General features: G+C 51.3%; 1 protein-coding gene across 1 annotated transcript in view; it reads right to left on the reverse strand.

Annotated features, from left to right (window-relative positions):
* Positions 1 to 6,749: 6,749 nt before the first annotated feature.
* The window catches only part of C11H10orf143 (chromosome 11 C10orf143 homolog), a 69,591-nt gene continuing 54,387 nt past the window's right edge, over positions 6,750 to 21,953 (reverse strand). The window contains exons 4-5 of the transcript XR_012077692.1: positions 10,489 to 10,713; positions 6,750 to 10,029 (exon numbers count right to left, since the gene is read on the reverse strand). The gene's annotated coding sequence lies outside the window, so the exon portion shown is untranslated. The remainder of the gene's footprint in view (positions 10,030 to 10,488; positions 10,714 to 21,953) is intronic.

The following is a 21,953-nucleotide window of genomic DNA, read 5'->3' on the forward strand; positions in this document are numbered from 1 at the left end:
TCAGTAATGTTTCCTGAGAACCTGCTGTGGCGCCTTCCAGGTCCCACCAGAGCCCTGCAGGGTGTATGTTATTGTCATCTCGTTTTAGATGAGGACCGTGAGGCTTAGCGAGGACAGGCGGCTCCCCAGGGGCACCGGCTAGTGCTGTGGAAGCTGGGCTTCTGGCACAGGAAGCCGGTCGGACTCTTAGGTCCCCCCAACACACACCCCCAACCTCTGCAGCCTGGCCACTCAGCCTGCACCCAGCCTTCAGTCTGGGCCCCACGAGGGCCGAACCCCCCCTCCCTGGCCCTGCCCCTGGGCCGTCCACGGATCTCACTCCAGCTTTGTCTGAAACGGCAGCGTTCACTGCACGCAGTGACCCGCGCCCTCCTCTCACCCGGGCAGAGCCGTTCCTCCCCCAGCCACATCCCTCAGCACTTGCCCGGGGCAAGTCCCCCTCCCCGGCATGACTCTGGCCACAGGCACCGCCTCCGCCTGCACGTGGGACAGGCCACTTGTGGGACAGGCCACAGGACCGACTCCTGGGAGCCGGCGGGCAGACACCCAGTGTCCCGCCCGGGCGTGAGCTCCGAGGCCCGGGGGGACCACGCGCCCGGGCCTCCCGCGCTGAGGCCCTGCCGTTCCCACCTCGCTTGCCCTCTGCCCTGCGGCGTGTCCCCGGTAAGCCTGCTGTGCCGGTCCACTGGCGGGGACACCCCTGGATGGGCCCCCAGGAGCCTAATTCACGTCCAGGGCCGCCCCCAGGCCCGGAAGGTGGCTGTTTCATGCAAGCTTCCTGCGGCTGCTGTAACGAATGACCACAAGCTGGGAGGCTTAGAACAACAGGGATTTGTTCGCGCACAGTCTGGAGGCCAGAAGTCTGAAATCAGTAGCACCGGGCTGAGGTCGGGGTCAGCAGGGCCAGGCCCCCTCAGGAAACCCCTTGCTTCTCCTGGCTTCTGGAGGCTGCCAGCTTCTTGGGCCTCATCCTCTGATCTCTGCCTCCGAGCTCAGGCGGCTTTCTCCTCATCTGTCTGCAAAAACCTCCTGCCTCTACCTGCAGAGAGGCGCGGCCACATTTAGGGCTCACCTCGACAGCCCAGGACGTCTCCCCATTTCCAGATCTTTAACCGTATGTGCAGACACCCATGTTCCTTTCAAGGCAAGACGACAGATTCCAAGGGTGAGGACTTGACCTCTCTGGGGCAGCAGCAGTCAGCCCAGCACGCTCCCCCATCCACAGCTCTGGCCAGACTTCCCATCTCCTCGTGTCATCTTAATCTGAACTCACCACTCCCGTCCTAAATTTGAACCACCATGAAAATTTTAACCACGGTTGAACCATCTATTCCGTCGTACAGGCCAGAAATCAGGCACTGTCTTCACCCTCACCTCTTCCTCCTCGACCTTCACACTGACTTGGCCCCCAGGCCCATCCGTCTTGGCCCAGAGACCCCGGTGCACCTGTGCTGCGTGAGGTCAGTCGGGGTCATGCCTCTTCGACCAACAACTGCCCGGTGCCCCTGTGGGCTGTGTGCCCCCTCAGCCTCCTGCCAGGGCTCCTTGACTGCAGGTCCCTTCTCCTCTCTGAAAAGCCAGTGGTCCCCAGGCCACCTCCCCCAACCTCCCCCTACCAGCTTCTGTCCAGGCAACTCCATTCATAGCCACCTCCAAAGCACTCTCCTGTCCCCTGAGACACGACTCATGACCCAGTGGTCACCTCAGGCCCGGGCCAAACTCTAAGCGGACCAGAGGACTTTTTTCCTGAATGTTACCTGTCACCTGGCTTCCCCAGGTCTGACGCTCCCATCCCTGTCACAGGCTGGCTTCTTCTATTACTTTAAAGCACCAAAAAGCGGCCTCTTATAAACGACAGCCCTCTAGGTCCTTCTCTCTGTATAGAGCCTGTCTGTCTTCTCTGCTGGAATATGTCCCACGACAGGGAAGCAGGTGACTCTGTGGGTCACCACAGCTGTCTCCAGCCTAATACATTGCACTGCATGCAGTAGGCACTTAATAATATCCACTGACTGGCTTTTTCATGTAACACTTTGTGGGCATTTTAATAATTAACATATCTTAACATTTTGATGTCCAGCCAGTTTTGCGCTGCACCAGACATGCCCTGGCCCCCAGGGATGGACACACAGACTTTTCCACACCACACACAAAGCTTCGAGGAGCCCCTTGCCTTGAGCTGCTGACTGCATCTCTGCACGTTTCCCTGGGTGAGCGAGCCTTTTCGGAAGGCAATTACTGGCCTGAAGAGCTTTTGGTTCAAATCAGTAGCAGCTTCTTCCTAACTCAGCCCAGAGCAGGAAGAGCTGGCTGCCCGGCCTGAGCCTCTGACCCCAGTTCTGATGCTGTGGCCAGACAGCGCCTCCCCTGGCAGAAATGCCCTTGACTTCATAGGTGCACACGTGAGGTGTGCTTGACCTCACTGTCTGAGCTTCTCCTGGGGAACAGGCCTGGCCTGGCTGCCATCCTCCAGCCTGTGACTTGTCCTGTGTGTGAGTGTGCCAGGGACAGGCAAGTGAGCAGAGTGTGTGGGTGCTGTGATGAAAGGAGGGGCCCCCTGCCACAGGAGATCTCTGCACAAAGGCAAAGATCAGTTTCCTTGGACTTTACAAACAGTGCCTCCTCCTCACTTCTGGGAGCAGCCAGCCTATCAGCCACTCACACCTTAGTATGAATCTGTTGATCCTGTGCAGGCCCTCTCACAGCCTGGCTGGCAGCTTAGCAGCCTGCACACATATTTCAGGCCCACCCAGCTCTGCTGGTCCTGGGAGATTCTGGTTCCTCTGCCCAAAAGGAGACCCAGACTCAGTCCTGGCCCTGTGGAATTCCAAGATATCAGGGATCAAGGACAGATCCCTGAAGGACTTAGAGAAAAGAGAGGCTAACCGCAGAAGAATGAGGACCCAGTTAGCACCAGGCTTCTCTCGGTCAGGATGAGCCCAGAGAGCAGCGGGGCTGACCTTGGGAGTCATGAGAAGAGCACTTTGAACTCAGAATCCGTCCTCAGCCAAGCCGCCAGTCACGTCTGGGGACAGGATCCCTGGATATGCAGACTTGGGGGACGTACTCTGTTAACTCTCCTTTCATACTCTTCCTGAGAAAAATTTGCTTGAGGATGCACTCCAACAAAGGGATTCAAGGAAGGGGAAGGAACAGAGTCCAAAAAACCAGCTGCATTAACCCAAGAGAGCAACGTGAAAATAAATTCTACTCTGAGAGCCTAAAACGGCCCCCACAAACTAGCCCTTCCAGAGAGAAGCCGGGTGGCCTCCCTGACGTGGTGAGGAGAGCAGGCTTGTTGCATCGACGTGGAAAAATAAAGGCAGTTAGCAATGCAGGATAAAGTTACAGACGAGTGTCACGCGCTCAGGTGAAGCATCCTGACGTGGGGCAATCGACAGAGTGCAAAAATCGTATGTCCATCTCAGTGTGGGGCCTGGGCCGTGCTCTTCCAGTAGCCCGGCTTCATGGTGGTGCAGGAAAGGAGTAATGTTTATAAAATCAGAACGTGTGTTTACTAGCGCTACAATTATAGGCTCACCGTGTTGGCAATTACAGGGGAGACATAGACAACAGAGTCAGAATGGAGAGGAAGGGCTATAAATTCCCCCCATCCATTTATTAAACTGCAGCCCCTCACCCCTTGTCCTCTTTCCCTGCTTTGGTTTCCTCCGTAGCTCGTATGGCCACCTGATGCCTTGAGATGTCACTGACCGATTTTGTTCATTGTCCGCCTCCCCAGACCAGGAAGTCAGCTCCGCGAGACCAGGAGCTTTTGTCTGTAGAGTCCGCTGCCCGCGGGGGGCCAGTCTTCAGCAGGTGCTCACTACTTTTTGTGGAGAAAGGACAGCTGAGCTACATAAATGTCAGGGCATCACTGAGACAGCTTGGCGTGGGGGGCGGGGGTGGCGCGGAGAAAGGACCCCTCACTTCTTCACCTGGCACAGAAGGGAGACATGAGGCTGTGTCCCAGCGGGTCACAGAAGCAGAGGCCTGTGCACCAGAGTCGAAGCTAGTCGTGAAAAAAAATGGAAGGGCTAAAAATAATATAACAAAATTAAGAAGCGGGGAATGTGGGAAGGAGAAATGACTTCAACTTCTCTTTCATACTCAGAAGTCAAACAGAAATTGTTTAAAATTGACAAACGCAGAGACAGAAGTGGAAGCCCTTTATTTAGAACGATGGTGGTAGCAGGATCTGAAAACATCAGCTGTTAAAATGCTTCTCTCCTGAGAGCAGGAACCTTTCCTTTTTCATTCAGTATCGGTCTCTGCTGCTCTCATATTTTTACTTTGTGTGTGTTACTTTTATAATTTTAAAAAATGTGGGGAAAAAGTCATGTACACTGACTTCAATGTCCTCGTTTCCTGTAAAAATGTCTTCACTTGTTTACGACTGAATCTTATGGCCCTGGACTTTATAGAGGGTCAACATGAAAAAATGGCCATCTGAAGAGCATGTCTGTAGTGTTTGAAAACTGCAATAAAAGACATTCACGTCCATTATGCCACCTAATGTCCCTATATGAGGATTCATGCCATAAACCTCTCCTCGAATTTCTCCCCTGAAAAAGGTCTGTCTCAACCAGGGAGGAATATCCACAGCAGATACGAAGGACAAAGGGGGCGACATTCTGATAGAGATTTTCTCAGATTAACAAGAAAGTTCCTAAATATCTCGACAGACAAAAAAAGAATAAAGATATAAAGCACCTCACCAAAGAAGAAATGAAAAATAGTCCAGTAAAGCAGCAAATGAACTTTTTTACCTCTCCGCCTGGCAAACCTGGAAAACGCGGAGGAGGGGGACCAAGAGGGGAGGGGAGGAAGAGGAGGTGGGGGGAGGTGGGCATGAGGAGGGGGAGGAGGACGCAGAGAACAGCCAGTATCGATGGGGATGGGAGGGGTGTGGAGCCTGGCTCCCCGGGCTCTGTGGTCGGAGGCACCATTTTCCATGGGCCAATTAGAGAGCGTGGTCAAAAGTCCAGCAGTTTCACTTGTAGGAACTGAGGCTAAGGAAATAATCGGCTAAGAGTGCAAAGACGTACTTCAACCCAGTGACAGGCGTCAGAGACACCGGGACACAGGCAGAGGGAGAGGATCGTGTGAGGACAGACGCAGAGACTGGCGTGATGCAAGGAAGGCCGGGGAACACCTAGAACCATCGGAAACCAGGAAGAGGCAAGGAGGGTCCCCTCCCGGGGCCTCCAGAGGAAGCCTGTCCCTGCCAACACCTTGATTTTGAACTTCTGGCCTCCTGGACTATGAGAGAATATGTTTCTGTGGATTTGAAATAAGTTTATGGGACTGGCACAAAACAGACACATAGTTCAATGGAACAGGATAGAAAGTCCAGAAAGAAACCCATGCACTTATGATCAATTAATCTACAAAAAAGGAGGCAAGGAGGGAGAAGACAGTCTCTTCAACAAGTGGTGCTGGGGACACCGGACAGCTGCCTGTAACAGAAGGACATGAAAACATGCTCTAACACCACGTACAAACATAGACTCAAAATGGATTAAAGACCTAAATGTAAGATCAGATACTACAAAACTCCTAGAGCAAAACAGGCAGAACACTCTTTGACATAAATTTCAGCAATATTTTTTTGAACCAGCTCCTGGAGTAATGGAAATAAAAGCAAAGATAAACAAACGGGATCTAATTAAACTTAAAAGCTTTTGTACAGCTAAGGAAACCACCAACAAAATGAAAAGACAACCTACAGAATGGGAGGAAATATTTGCAGATGCTGCAACCAACAAGGAGCTAATTTTCAAAGTGTACAAACACTTCATACACCTTAATATCAAAAAAACAAACAACCCCATCAAAAAAAAAGATGGGCAGAAGACCTAAATAGACATCTCTCTGAAGAAGATATTCAGATGGCCGACAAGCACCTGAAAAGATGCTAAACATCGTTTACTGTTAGAGAAATGCAAATCAGAACTACAATGAGCTATCACCTCACACCAGCCAGAATGGCCATCATTAAAACATCCACAAACAATAAATGCTGGAGAGGGTGTGGAGAAAAGGGAGCCCTCCTACACTGCTGGTGGGAATGTAAATTGGTGCAGCCACTGTGGAAAACAGTATGGAGGTTCCTTTAAAAACTAAAAATAGACTTACCATATGATCCAGCAATCCCACTCCTGGGCATGTATCTGGAGAAAAGTATAATTCAAAAATATACACATACCCCAATGTTCACAGCAGCACCATTTACAACAACCAAGACATGGAAACATGTCCATCAACAGATGACTGGATAAAGAAGACATGGTACAGCTATACAATGGAACACTTACTCAGCCATAAAAAAGAATAAAATGATGCCATTTGCAGCAACATGGATGGACCTGGAGATCATCATTCTAAGTGAAGTAACCCAGAAAGAGAAAGAAAAATACCATATGATAGTGCTTATATGTGGAATCTAAAAAAAAGGGACACAAATGAACTCATCTACAAAACAGAAACAGACTCACAGACATAGAGAACAAACTTAAGGTTACCAGGGAGTAAAGGGGGTGGGAAGGGATAAATTGGGAATCTGAAAACTTCCCCCCTTGGGGAGTGATGGAAATGTTAGCTATCTTGGCAGTGGTGGTGGTTTCATGGGTGGGTACACATCTATCAGAATTCATCGAATTGTACACCTGAAATTAGTGTAGTTTACTGTACAGGAATCAGACCACAATAAAGGTGTTTAAATAAATAAATTTGTTTATTTAAGTAAAATAAGCTTGTGGTGGCTCATTGCACGGCCACAGGAAGCGGACAGGTGGATGCAGTGGCGAGGAGTCCCAGTCCATGGGCGCACGGCCCCTTGCTGAGGTCACAGAGCAGAGTCCGCAGCCCTGGACTCACACGCAGGCCTTTCTTGGCTTTATGGCCCAAGCGTCACTGCCAGGCCACCACGTGAGGGGGTTTCTCCTGCTCTGTCTCCCCACTGTCGTCCCTTAAACTCCAGGGACACTGCACAGCTTGGGGGCAAGATGGGAGGTGCAGCCTTGGCGTTACGGCTAAGTGTTGACCTGACGTTTTCATTCTCTTCTCAAGATTTCACTCAGGCACGTCTGCAGGGCTCGACGGAACACCGGAAACTCAGGGCTCGGAAGGCCCCTCCGTCTGACATGCGATCGCAGTCAAGTTCATCACGTGCAAAGGGAGGGCCGCGCGTCCACGAGTAACCAGGCAGCACCCGGCTCCCGGGCTGGGCCTTGGCTGGCAGGTGGAACCGCGGGATGGGAGGGGACACCCCGGCAGCCAGAGGCCACACACCTCCAGCCACTGACCAGCCACGTGGCTGGAAAACAGCAGTAGAAATAACAGCAGCGGATGCTCATGACCTCTGACCTGCTCATGACCTCTGACCTGCTCATGATGGCTGACCCGGAACCAGGCCTGCCAAGTGCTCCGAGGCACCTCCGAGGTGGGGGACCCTGTCCCCGTCTCAGAGGTGGGGGGGCCCTATCCACATCTCAAGAGGTGGGTGGGACCTGTCCGCGTCTCAGAGGTGGGGGGGCCCTGTCCACGTCTCAGAGGTGGGGGGGACCTGTCGGGTCTCAGAGGTCGGGGTGGACCCTGTCCGCGTCTCAGAGGTGGGAGACAAAGGCACATGGAGTTTGAGCCGCCCGCGTGCCCTGGCACACAGCTGGAACATGCCCCGGTGCCAACTTGAAGAGAGGACTTGATCCCGAAGCTACACGCTCAGCTCCCACCCCACAGAACAATCAGTGACCCATCTCCTTTCTGTAGGAGTGATGGTCTCCACTCCAGCGTTCAGTTTAAGTCTCTCACACTTACCGACCACCAGAGCAGCACAGGGACCAAACATGCAGGAGACCGTTGCCTGTGACGGATGGAGGCTCGGGGGCAGTCGTTGGCCTGGAGCCAGGCACTGGGTCCCGCGGTGGCACCCTGCCCAGGACAGGGCTTTGGGAGAAGTCAGCCATCTTTGGAGAGGTGGGATCCATTTGAAATCGCCTGTCCCTTTCCCCTCATCTGTTACCTTTTCGAAGGGGTTTTGGGTTGGAATCATGGCTGGTGTCTACAAGATTCATTCGTGGCTTTCCTGGGGCAGTTTTGAAAATACAGAGCAGGAGAGAATTTAGGAACCAGATGGTTCTCATAAAACAAAATAATGAATTCATCCCAAGTATGAGATATTGATTTAGCATCACCTAAGAAGTCATCCTACCTCTCTGCGAAGAACATGTTTTCAGTTCTAAAATCTTCTAATGGATACGTCAATTTTAACTGATTTTCCCCCGTTAGGTCTAAATCTTTCCTTTGGATCGTGCCACGCGGCTGCCATGAGCGCTGATAACATGACAGATGGGGTTAGGTTACGCATTTCCATTTTCCAAATGAGCCTTTCCACCGAGGCTGCAGCTGGCCTGCCTCTCTCGGGGCAGGTGAGTCCGAAGGCTCAGGCAGCAACCAGGGTGGGGTCCTAAGTGTGGGACGTGGCTCCTTCACGGAAGCTGAGACGGGGCTGGGCCCCCCTCCCAAGCAGCGTCTAGACCAGGCTCATGCCTTGCAACCCGTCACCATATTTAATTGTCTGATGACAAGGCCGGTGTTACTATTTTGCAGATGAGGACGTGGCAGCCCGGAGAAGAAATGCCTGGGCCGCAGCCCTGCAGCTGCTTTTCCCGTGACCAGGACCGCAGCGGCCGCACGTGCTCACACGAGGCTTGCTCTGCGCAGGCGCTGTTCCAAGTGCTTCTCCGTGATTAACCCCCTTGATCCTCACAGCAGGTCGTTGTGGGTTCTCCGAGGTTTACAGACGAGGAAACTGAGGCCTGGAGGGCTCCTGATATTCTCCCAGGGCCATGCAGCCGGGAAGCAGGTCCCCGGGCCCAGCCTTCAGTATGAGACGCAGACTGGACCCTTTCCCGTTGGAGGGTTGTCTACCAGCCCCTCCTGCCCCCCCCCGCCCCTCCCACGGGGCAGGTCACGCTGCCGGGCCGGGGAGGCCCCTTCGCGCCGCACACAGAGCCCTCCGGGGCCGGCGGCTGCCCCTCGGAAGGTGGGGCCTCTCCTGCCGTGTGGCTGGGCCCTGTGCCGGCTTTGGCCTCCGTGGGCCACAGCCGGGGGCCGGGCGGGGAGGGCCGGTCTGTGCGGCCCCCGGGCAGGCTCAGCCGCAGCTCCCGGCAGTCCTTGGTGTCCTTCATCACGTGTGCCACGTGTTGGATTGTTTCTTTATTGATTTTGCTGCCTCGCTTTGCAAGGTTTTCCCCAGGACTTTACCATAATAATGTGTTCTAGTCAGGCCGATGATGTCTCCCTTAAGAGGTATTAATATCGGAATAAATTGTTCTTAAGGTGCATCTACTTATGAAATAAACCATAACAAGCACACTGCCGCGTTCCACGGAGCACAGCACACACGGTGATACACAGAAAGCTGTCGGGTGTTCATAACTTTGTTTCAACTTCCTGAATCAGTCTGCCAGGGACGGGATGCCTTTCTGGAACAATCTCTGCTAAAGAGGAAGATCACCCCAGGCTTGCTCTGAACGAGGTGGGGTGTTTGGCGGGAGCCGCCTGGGCGGTCAGCTGGGGTGGAGGTGGCCGTTCTGCACAGGGGAAGGCACAAAGAGCAACGCCTTCCGGATCTTCGTCCCTCTCTGGCCCGTCTGGAGAGGTCACTGCCTGAACCCCGAACCCACTGCTTCAGGAGGACATCACTGTGTTGGAAGCTCTTTGCTCTAATGGTAGGTGTCAAATGCATCACCATATCTAAATATTCAGCTCATTAAGTATTAAACATCTGTTCTAAATAGCACTGTGAAATGCAAATGACAGCAGCTGTGTTATATCTTAATACAAAATTCATGAAATCCGTAGCCCCAACTTTCCAACCTCATTATAAAGCTGTGTGCTCACCGCTCGCCACCAAAGATGTGTCTGAGCTCAGCAGCCTCTTCTGGAAGCCACAGCATCCAGGCGGCGGGCACTAGAGAAGGATGCCGGGGATGGGGTGGGAGGCCGCCGCCGTCGTGGGGAGACCTGCGGACGAAGCCTTGCCTGTTGTATGCATCCTCGCCCCACCCCACCCCCCGCAGCGAAACTACTGACTTAGTTCAAAGAACTCTCAGGTTTTGTCACCAAAGTAAACCCACACGGGTCCATGCCTGAGACCACGATGGCTCCCATGGTCCGGGGTGGGGCAGGGCGGACCACTGCCCATGGGGTCAGTGCCCTGCAGGGTCCACTAGCCCTGTGCAGAGAAGACTGGCAGGTAGCAGGGCCCCCCACTATCCCGGGGCAGCGGGAGACGAGCTCCAGGGGACAATCAAAGCAAAGAGGACACAGGGGCTGGCCAGTCTCGGAGCCGTCCATTCTGCGGCACAGACACTCAGAACCAACCCCATGGGAACTCCGCTAACCCCAGGGCGCGCCGGTGGGAGCTGGGCACGCAAGACACCTGACCAGATCGTTAGTTACCTAGTTGTTTAGTTAACTAACCCATTAGGTGTTCTCTCCTCCCTCTGCACAGCACTGCTTCCGCCTGGGCGTCTCTCTGGAAACGACCTCATCCTCACCGGTGCCTTCAGTCCAGCGATGCGGCACTCACCCCCGGGCCTGGCAGAAGGCTCCAGAACCTGCCACTGCACTTTGGGTTTCCTCCTGTCCCTGTCCGCTGCCAGCCCATGCCCTGAGCGTGGGAGAGGCTCCACAAGGGTTCCTGAACTGTTGAAAGAACAAATGAACAGAATGTGTGCCCTGTGGGATAATTCCCAAGCTTGCGCCCCGCAAGGCCCCCTCCCACCTCCAGCGTTAACCACCAACAGCCCTGCTTGTCACCCTGCCGCCACAACCCACAATAGGAAGCACATTTTACGCTGGACCAATATTCACATCTTTACGAGGATTTATCCTCACGTGTTGTCTGTTCTAAGATGCACTTGTTCACCTTGTAGCATCTCTGAAATGCACTCAGTCTTACAACCAAAGGCACCGCCTTGCAGGCAGCACTGCCTGCACCCGCCTCAGCTCACTTGAGTTGTCCATCTTTTCAGTACCACGTGAGTTAAATTTCATTTTTGTTAAAATGTCTTCATAGAGAGTCACTACATTCAGCACTGAAATGAAAGGACTGAGTATGCAGAGAGGTACCAAAGCAGGGCGGCCGATTCCAAGTAGATGCTGGGCACAGAATTCAATGTGAGGGAAGCAAACACTCATCATGAGGAGAGTGACTGGGAGGCCACCTGGTCTTTGCAAAACTACTTCCAAGTGCTTTGTGAACCTTAAGGAGGGACAATGCCCACACGTAGATGAGGTTGGGTTGTGTCTGGCGCCCAAGACACATGCAAAGGGCCTAACGATTCCACATTTGGCAGCGCAGCCCCAGGAGAGGAAATGGCCAGGGGCTTGGAAGGAGGAACTCAAAGCACCAGGAAGCTGCTAGGACTGATCCTGGCGTTTCAGATGCCTGTCATTCAATGCCTTTTATTGTGATTTAATGGGTTGTGTGTTTTCTCTCTTAGTTGTTCAAAAAATCATAGTACAGTGGGCCCTTCGAAGCCAAGGGTTTCACATCCATGGATTTGACCATCAGCAAATGGAATTCTTCTCCATTTTATATGAGGGCCATGAGCATCCTTGAATCTTGGTGCCCACGGGTCTCCTGGAACCACTCCCCAGCAGACACCCGGGGACACCTGTACATCGTACAACTTCTAGCACTCAGATGGATGAAATAAAAAATGCATAACTTAAAAAGGTTTAGGAAACCCACACTCATTTTAGTGTGAAATTCACTGTGAGTGTTTTCTATCTTATTCTACTTCATTTTTCAAAAATTCTGGCTGTGACCTGCTAAACTGATTCCCTGGCCCATTAACGAGCTGTGATCCGTAATTTGCGAAGATGCTGCTGACAGCCACTCCCCCTGCCGCACACAGGAAGCCCCACCAAGAGGTGGGAGAGAGGCATGGAGTCTAGACCAGCGCCGTCTGGTAAGAACGCAACGGGGGCCACAGGCACAGTTGGACATTTTCCGGTAGCCACACGAAATGTGCAAAAAGAAGCAGGTGGAATTAATTCTGATACTACAGGTCATTTAACTCAACATATTAAAAAATACCACCTTAACATGCAAACAATATGCACAAACTCTTCATGAGCTGTTTTACACCCTTTTCTTCATGCTAAGTCTCTGAAAGCCGGTAGGTAATTTACACTCACAGCTCATCAGAATCCACACTAGACAAGTTTCAGATGTCACCATGCTGGACAGCACCGCTCCAGAGCTGGGGTCGGCAAGCCTTTGGTGCAAAGGGCCAGGTAATAAATATTTTAGGCTCAGCCAGCCGATGGTCTTTGGCACAGCCACTCACCTCTGCCATTGTGTGAAAGCAGACAGAGGTGACACTTAGGTGTCTGTGGTTGTGTTCCAATAGCTACTCATTTACAAGAACAGGCAGCATGGGGGTGGGGGTGGGGGTGGGGGTGGGGGGAGGGTATATATAGCTCAGTGGTAGAGCACGTGCTTAGCATGCAAAAGGTCCTGGGTTCAATCCCCAGTACCTCCATTAAAAGACAAATACATAAATAAACCTAATTACACATACACCCCACCCCCGCCCCCAAAAAAGAACACTCAGCAGAACAGATTTCACTAGAGGGCCAGAGTCTGCCAAACCCTGATGCGGGTCATTGCACGCCTGAAGCCAGCAATGTCTCCAGACTCTCCAGGACAAGCCTCTTTTACCATTTGCTGCAGCGGTCATCAGAAAGTCCTGATTAAGATCTACCATCTCAAGCTCTGGCCCTGCTGAGGGCCACTGGGCAGCCTTCAGAGGTCCCCCGGGCCAGTCTTCCGGCTGTCTTGTTCATATCCCCGCCGTGCTGCCCACCACCCTCACCGTCCACTGTTCCTCCTGACAGCTCGGCATCCACCCCTCCTCCCTCCCACCCTCTGCCCTCTCCCTGCCTCTTCTCGGAGGAGTTGGCTGGGTTCTCCTGCATTTGTAAAGCACGCGGGCATGTGAAGCTGACTTCCACGAAAGCCGGCATTGTCTCTTATGGACTTGGAATCCCCAGCCAGGGATTAGGGAAAACTGCCGGGCAGGTTCAGGGCAAGCTGGCCAGACAGGCGGGGAAGGTCCCCCCAGTGCAGGGGTTTTCAGGGTCTACAGAAAAGCGTCCACTCCGTCCCTGGTCACTGCCTCCTGGAGGCCCTGGAGAAGCTGGTGGACCCAGCACGGCAGCGTCTCTCCCAGCTCAGCCTTAGCCAAATGGCTCCAACGTCTGATTTTTAGCTCCAGACTAGGTCCTGCCCAGCCCTGCACAGAAAATGATTCCAAATGACAAACACTAGCCTGGTGGCTTCCGAATGCCACCCTGGAGCCAAGTGACCCCCATGTCATGGTGGTGGGGAGCAGACCTCCCCGGGTTTGCTGGGTTTATCCTTCACCTTTCCATGGGCAATTCCTTGCGCCCAGCTGGCCTCCAATGATGGGAGGGAAGGGAGACCTGGCCAATGAGTCGCTGCCCTGAGGTTTTTGGACCTGCAGCTCTGTTGGCTGAGGCAGACCCACCTGGGGGCTGTTGGCAGCACGTGGAGGAGGCCAGTCTGCAGTGAGAGTGGAGGAAGCCAACAGCCGAGTCGCCAAGTGAAGTGCGTGGGGAGGCAGCCGGAGGGTTGCCCCCGGATCCCTCGTCCAGGCCTGGCTCACTCTTGCTCTTCTAGTGGCTGGTGGCTCTTAGAGATGTCTCCAGATTCTTTCAATAAGCCTCCTTCTGCTTCCAGCTCCCCTTTGTTTTGCCCACTTGCAAATAAATGAATCCTCTTAAGCCCCATCAAGTCGATGCGCTCTAACTCGAGTGGTGGGAGGTCCCAGTGAAAGCAGTGAGGCAGGAAGGGGCCAGGGCCAGTCCCGGGGCTGCAGCCTGGCTGAGGCCAGAAGCACTGAGCCTCCCTTTGCACCCATGGTCCCGTGGTCCTGGGCTTGGTTTAGCTGTGCCTTCCTCACCCAGAGGAGAGGCAGCTGCTTGTCTTCCATCTCCGGAGCGGCCTGCTCTGCCTGCTCTCCTCCGGGCATCCAAGGAAGACGGCCGGCTGCAGGCAGCAGGTGGCTTGCTGACTCACAGAAGAAGCGGGGTGTCTGGGAGTTGGAGGGCTGGGCCAGCTGGATCTCTGCACCGAGACCATTAACGTGCAGAGAAATCCCCTCCCGAGCCCTTTCTTCAGAAAACACATGTGATTTTGTTAATATCACATGCTTCTTTGGGGTGTCACCAGGCTGAACTGGGGGGTGAATGATAAAGTCACTCCAAGCTGGGGCCAAGGGCACTGCTCTTTACAGCAAACTTCCTGTACAGGCTGAATGCTGTCCCCTCCAAATGCACGTCCCCACCCACATGCCCCTGCAGAGTATCTCCCTCTGTCGGCGGTTTCAACGAATGTTCATGGAGATTTTCCTCACTCTTTTGAAATGCATTTGGAAACGGTTGTGTTGCTGAGGCTGGGGGTTCCAAAGGCTCCCAATTACTGGAAGGTTCTCCCTAATTTGAAATGTTTTCCCCTCTAGCTCCCAAGAATTCATGCAAACGTTCCCAGTGTTCAGGTTTGGATCAGAGCTCCAGCGCCAACTGGTGCGGCGGGAGGAAGAGCGGGTAATTTAGGCTTTCCGTTAAGGTGATGAAAACCTCTCCGTGCACACTGAGATACACAAAAGGAGCAGGGGCTCGGCAGTCAGCAGCTGAAACCACCTCCTTGCGGGGCTCCAGTGAGAAACAGGCCTGTCCACCCCACGGATGCACGGAGAAGGCCAGGCAGTGACATGCACAGCGGGTGACCACACGGAGCCAGGACTGGGCGCCTGAGGTCCACTGGGCTTCTCTCCTCCTCCAGCCGTGCTCCTGGGTGGAGAGAACCTGCCTGGGGACTTCCCCACATCTGTTGTTCATTGGCCATAGAGGAGGTCCTACGAAGCCCCAGACCACTGAGGATGAACAGTGTTCATGACCAGGACTCCAGCTCTAGTGGTCCAGGGCTCAGCGCTCGGAGCCAACTGGACAGAGGGAGGCAGGGGGCTGGTTGTGGTGGGAGGACATTGGCCGACCACATAGGCTGCGCCTCAGAACAGCAGGAGATTGGTGACACCCAGTGTCCTAACGCCTCACAGGACTGAGGGGTACTGAGTGAGGGGATGTCTACATACTCTCCACCAAGCTTACAGCCTTGAGAATTAAGAGATCAAAGAAGAATGGTGTCTCACTCCTGGGCACGTGTTGGGAGAAAACTAATATGAAAAGACACATGCAGCCCAATGTTCACAGCATCACTATTTATAACAGCCAAGACATGGAAGCAACCTACATGTCCATCGACAGGTGACTGGATAAAGATGTGATAGATGTATACAGTGGAATACTACTCAGCCACAAAGAGGAATGAAATAATGACATTGCAGCAACATGGATGAACCTAGAGACGATACTAAGTGAAATCAAAGACAAATATCATATGATATCACTTATATGAAGAATCTAAAAAATGATACAAATGAATTTATTTACAAATCAGAAAGAAACTCACAGACATAAAAAACAAACTTACGGTTACCAAAGGGGAAAGAGGGGGAGGGATAAATTAGGAGTTCGGGATTTGCAGATACAAAGCACTATATATAAAACAGATAAACAAGCTCCTATGGAACAGCACAGGGAACTATATTCAATAACTTTAATAACCTATAATGGAAAAGAATCTGAAAAAGAACATATATATATATATATATATATATATATGTATGTGTATAACTGAACCACTATGATTTACACCAGAAACTACATTGTAAATCAACTAGACTTCAATTTGAAAAAAGTAGAAAGGTGGTCCCCTGGGGCTGCAGGGTGAGGAAAAACTGGGGAGTTTGTTCATGGGTATAGAGTTCCAGTTCTGTAAGATGAATGGTTCCGGAGGTTGGTTGCACAACAGCATGAATATACTTAGCACCACTGAAACGGGTAGATAAAAAGCACTTAAAAACCCTAAATTACACTGAAGATACTGAATTTTATTTTATGTATTTTACCACAGTGAAAAATAAATTTAAAAAGAGCAAGGCCCAGCTGTAACAGCTATTTTAAATAAGTTACTTTAAAATAGCTACCCGTATAGCCCAGTGGTACAGCACATGCTCACCACACACAAGGTTCTGGGTTCAGTCCCCGGTCCCTCCACTTAAATAAGTAGATAAATAAACCAAATTACCTTCCCGCCACTTTTTTTTAAATTAAGTTACCTTAAGTATGAAAACTCAGGCTGAGCATAAAGAGATGGGAAAGTACAGAAACCAGTAAGCACAGGAAAGCTGCAGTGGCTACATTAATATCAGACAAAATAGAACCCAAGGCAGCCCTGAAGGAGAAGGAGGAACATTTCACAATGACTGAAAAGTCATTCATCAGGAACTCTGGACTCTGGGCTCCTCATCAGAGCCCGCACATCAGTCACCGGTCCGCAGGTAGTGGCCCTGCTGCCTCTTTTCTCCCGTCCCCGCGCCCCCAGGGCAGGCAGAGTGGTGGCTGTCTGCAGCCATCCCGGGGGGACAGTCTCAGACGAGGGCAGAATTGCCCAAGTCACTCTCGCTCTGGCCAGGCAGTGCCTCCAGGAGGCACGGAGGTCCATGCTGTGAGACCTGGCCCTGCCCCCGGGCCCGCCACCAGCCTGCCCACTCAGGCTCGCTGCCCGCGCTCACAGACAGCATCCCGGGCTGCGATGCCCAGGAGACCCGAGGGGCTGAGTAGCGGCCCCAGGCTTGCCCAAGGAAAGGAGTTCCTGGGAACTGTGCCCTGGGAGGCAGCAAGGAGGAGGAGGGGAGTCTCAGCCCTTGGTCTAGGGTTTTCCTTCCCGTCTGTAGTCACGGCAGATGACGACATGTGAGGAGTGGACAACATCCCGAGAGGGCTGGACCGCGGGGGCAGGGCTGTTATCATGAAAGCACAGTTGTCTGTCATCAGGGCTCAGTGCTCCAGGGCTCTGAGCGGGGTGGAGGGTGTGTGGACGGTGCCTCCCTCAGCGCTAGAGCTGTGATGGAATCACCCTGGCATCATGTCTTCAAGGCTCATCCATGTGGTAGCTTGTGTCAGAGTTTCCTTTCTTTTTAAGTCTGAATGGTATTTCATCATCATATGTATCCACCACGTTTTGTGTGTCCATTCATCCATTGATGGACATGTGGGCGGCTGCCACCTTTTGGCTGCGTGAATGATGCTGCTACAAACACAGTGTACAAATGCCCTTCTCACCCCTGCTCTCCATTCTTTTTGGTATTTCCCCAGAAGTGGAGTTGCTGGGTCACATGGAATCTATTTTTAATTTCTGAGTAATTACCGTACTTTTTAATATAGCAGCCGCACCATTTTACAGTCCCAGCAATAGTGGACCAGAATTCCAATTTTTCCACATCCTTGCAACGTGTTATTTTCACATTTTTTGACTGGAGCATCCCGATGGGTATGGGGAGGGTCTTGCTTTTTAAAATCCGCTCTGACCAACTCTGCCTTGTAGTTGGCGTGCTCGGGTCAGTAACGTTCAGTGTAATGTTGATGTGGTGAGCTTTAGGTGCGCTGGTGTATTATTTGTTTCCGGCTTGTCCCCTCTCTTTGGGGCTCCTCTGTTCCTCTTCTTCTGCCTTCTTCTGGATTATCTGAATATTTTTTTAAATCCATCGTAATTATTATATTATGTCTTAGCTATACTTTGCGTTACACTATCAGCGGTTGCTTAGGGCTTACAATATGCACACCACAAGTCCTTCACTTCTCAGTCTAGTTAGAGTTAGCGTTGCACCACCAGGTGTAAGATGTAGGAACCTTATTACTGTGTAAGTCCATGTGTCCCCCTCCAGTCCTTTCATCTGTAGTTGTCCTGGGCATTATATCCACATTCATAATAAACCCCAGAAGACAATGTTATAATTTTTCGCTTAGAACCATTTTTTGTATTTTAAAGAAAATAAGATTTTAAAATTCGTTTTTTTTATTTGCCCATGTATTTCCCAGTTTTGATACGCTTCATTACTTCTTTAAAATCTGAATTTCCTACTGGCATCATTTCCCTTCAAATAATTGCTTTCAGCATTTCTCATAAATGGCAACGACTTCTCTAGGTGTTATTTAATCTGAAAATATTTCCCTTTTTTGAAGTGCAGTGTCCCTGATTATAGACTCCGAGGGTGACAGGAGCACCAAACACACTGTTCCACTGCCTTCTGGCCTCCATAGTTTCTGATGAGAAGTCTGCCGTAGCTCAGATCCTGCTCTTCGTGTACGATGTGTGTGGTGTTTCCTTTGACTGCTTCACGCATTTCCCGTCTTTTGATTTTCAGCAGCTTGATTATGATGCTTAGACATGGTTTCATTTACATTTATCCTGTTTGGGGTTCACTGAGCTTTTTGAAACTCAAATGTATGTGTCTTACCGAACTTAGGAAATTTCTTGGCTACTATAACTTTGAATACTTTCCCTTCTACATTCTCTGTTTCCTCTCCTCTTGGGACCCAAATTGAGCATGGGTTAGAACTTTTGAGATTGTCCCACAGGCTGCCAGGGCCCTCTTCATTATTTTCAATTTGTTTTCTCTCTCTTCTTCAGACTGCATCACTGATATTCATCTTTATCGAAATTCACTGACTCTTTCATCTACTTTCTCCAGTCTGGTAATAAGCCAATTCCCTGAATTTTTATTTTCAAATATTGTATTTTTTTAGTTCTAGAATTTCTATTTGGTTCTGATTTTTATAATTTTTATTTCTTATCTCTTTTTTCACTGCCAGCATATTTTCCTTTACTTAATGGAGTATAGTTACAGTATCTTCTTTGAAATCCTTGTCTTTTAATTCCAGCATCTTGGGGTCATCTCAGGATTGCTCTCAGCCGATGGACTTTTCTCTTGAGACTGGGTCACATTTTCCTGGATTTTTTTTTTTTAATATCATGCAATTTTTGTTGTTCCCTGAGTATCATGTGTCGGGAATGGCATATTGCAGAGATTCGGGAGTCAGTTCTAATCCTCCAGAGAATGTTGACTTCCTGTTTTGGTAGGCAATTAACATGATTGGACTTAAACTGCAAACTCTGGGTCTTCAGTATCAGCTCAAATCACAGTGCAGATCTTTTATTTTAGCTAAATTGCTTTGGGTCTGCCTATAAGCATGTGTAGTTCAGGGATCAGGCAGAGAATTGGGTAGAGGTTTTTCTTTTTGTGCAGAGTTTTTCATTTTTATTTGCAAGAGGACTAGGTCCAGTAGAAGTTTACTTGGCTGTACCCATATACTTACTTCTAATGCACAGGTGCTTTTTCTTCTATCCCAAAGCTGGGAGGACTCTGAGCAGGTGACTTGGTGACAGGTAGAAGTGCCTTCAGAAGAGATTAAGGAATAAAAGGCCAACTCTCTCTAGGCTGAGGACAGAGGCAGCTCTGAGAAACCCTGCCTGTATTAGTTTGCTCAAGCTGCCACCTCCACGTGGCTTAAACAACAGAAATTTATTTTCTCACAGTTCTAGAAGTCCAAAAGCAAGGTGTCAGCGGGGTTGGTCTGTCCTGAGGCCTCTCTCTCTGGCACGTAGATGGTGGTCCTCTTCCTGTGTCTTCACACTGTTTTCCTCTGTGTGTGTCTGTGTCTTAACCTCTCCTTATAAGGAAAATAGCCGTATTGGATGGGGACCCACCCTAATGACCTCATTTAACCCTGAACACCTTTAAAGGGTCTATCTCCAAATACAGTCACATTCTGAGTTACTGGCAGTTAGGACCTCAACATGTAAATTTGCCAGGGGGTGGGGGGACAATTCATCACATAGCACTGCCCTTCAAAGGCTGAGGTCTGCCCTCTCTTAAAAGACTGTAATGAGTTCAGTTGATCCACCCAGTGATGCCCATGTTATTCCCATATTCTGATGAGAAAACTGAGGCTCTGGAAGATGCAGTCATGGACCTACTGAGTGGCACATCTGGTACCCACTTCCCATGTCAGCTTGTCTGATCAGGCACCCATTTTGGGTTTTGGGCTCTGGTACTCCAAGCCCAGTAGGTCATGGGCACAGACCTCAGGACCTCCCATCATAGGACAGAAGTACTGATTGGGGCAGACCCCATGTTGGATGGAGGGGGTGGTTCTGTGGGCCCTGTCTGCAGCTCAGCACTGCCTCCTGGCAGCCCCAGTAGCAAGACCCAGAGGCAGGCAGCTCTCTCCCCAGGCCCCCAACACGAGGGCCTGAGCATTTCTAAAAGCCCTACCTGGTGCCTCACCTGAGAGGAGGGCTCCTCCCTCATCACCATGGCTGTGCGGTGCTGCGAGCATCCCACGTTACAGCGGTGTGCGTTTGACAACCTGCCGGAGAAGCAGACATGGCTCCACGTGGGTGTGAATCACTGTAGGGTGTCTGAGTCCCCAGAGTATGGCATGGCTGCCAGGCAGGTGTGCAGCCCATGTCAGGGCACCCTGCTCCGTGCCATTCTCTCCAAGCAGACCAGGTAGGGCTCCCAGAGAACGGTGGTGCCGAGCAGAATCTACAGTTCTTCCTGGAGCATCCAGCTTCCCATACGTGTCTCTTCCCACCAAGGACTGCCATGGAAATGAAAACTTCTAGGGACACGCCCTGCGTGGCATGCCGTTGGCTCTTCCGAGGTGCAGCTACAAGATGAAGCGACACTTAAAATGAACAGAATTGGAACGTTTGGGAAAACCTGGCTTCAAGGTCATTTTAAAGTAGAGTGATACTGAAGAGCACGGCACCGGGAACTGAGGCATGGACCCGCCGGGGCTGCCAGAAAGCCTGGGAGAGTTGGGGGACAGGTAGAAAGGCTGCTGGCTGCGGAGTGCTCCACAGCTATGTTGCTGGCTCATTTTAACGACCAAGAACGTTTTTAACGGAGCACTGCTACTTTCTTCCAGCTTGATTCATGCAGTGGTATTGATGCAGTACATTCATGCAATTTGCCGCAATTACGCCGTCTAGGGAACAGCTTGGCAACCCACTAATCCCCTGGTAAAGTATTTGATAAACAAACAAATTCAGAGAAGGACCCCTCGCAATCCTGTTTCACCAGCTCCCCTTTTACAAAAGGAGTCAGACCGCTTGACCTCCCAGAAAGAGGCGACTGGCTCTGTCCTCCGCCTGAGAGCCTGCCCTCCCCACTGTCCAGCCATCCCCCACGGGGGGAGGCACCACGCACCTGCACGGGCATCATGCCACCAGGTAACTGTAGCCTGACATGTTGCCTAGTGTGGGGTCACAACAGGGAGATGTGCAATTAAAGGGACAAAAATACCCCAAGGAAATCAACACGGGACTTATTAATACCAGACCCACAGGTGACAACTGTCAGACAATCGGTCAACAAGGGGCCCCGTGTCTGCGTGATCCTGGCTAACCCATTATGATCTTTATGAAGTGTCCTTCTGGGGGGGTCTGGATCCTCAGATATGAGGGGAAGCCCCTTCCCTTTTATTAGCAGCTAAGCTCTTTATACTTTGACCATATTGCAGCAGGTTAGAAGTCTAAGCTTTATTGTCTTATGTTATTGAAAATCCAGATTCCGGCAGCCTTCCCCCTCAGGTCACGCTTTGTCTGCGAATACATTCTCATTTTTCCATGTACAGAGACCGTCTGGAGAGAGGCAGAAAAAGATTAGGACTGTAATATACTTAAATCCAATTTATTTGCCTGGCCAGAAACTTCCACCTTCCACAATTGCTTCCTACCCAAGATGTTGTCTTTAATGCTTTGGTGACAGGAAGAAACACGGGGTGCGGGCTCCCAAGCAGGTGCAGGCGCAGAGACAGGGCCTGGGTCCTGAGGCATCCAGGCCAGTGGGGACAGGAGGGCCCGGGGGCTGTCCAGCCACAGACCGCAGTTGCTGGTTCAGAACTTCTCCTTGGTTTATGAGGAATAAATCTGCAGCACAGGG

This window comes from Vicugna pacos, chromosome 11 (genome assembly GCF_048564905.1).
Source record: "Vicugna pacos chromosome 11, VicPac4, whole genome shotgun sequence".
NCBI classification, from domain to species: Eukaryota; Metazoa; Chordata; class Mammalia; order Artiodactyla; family Camelidae; genus Vicugna; species Vicugna pacos.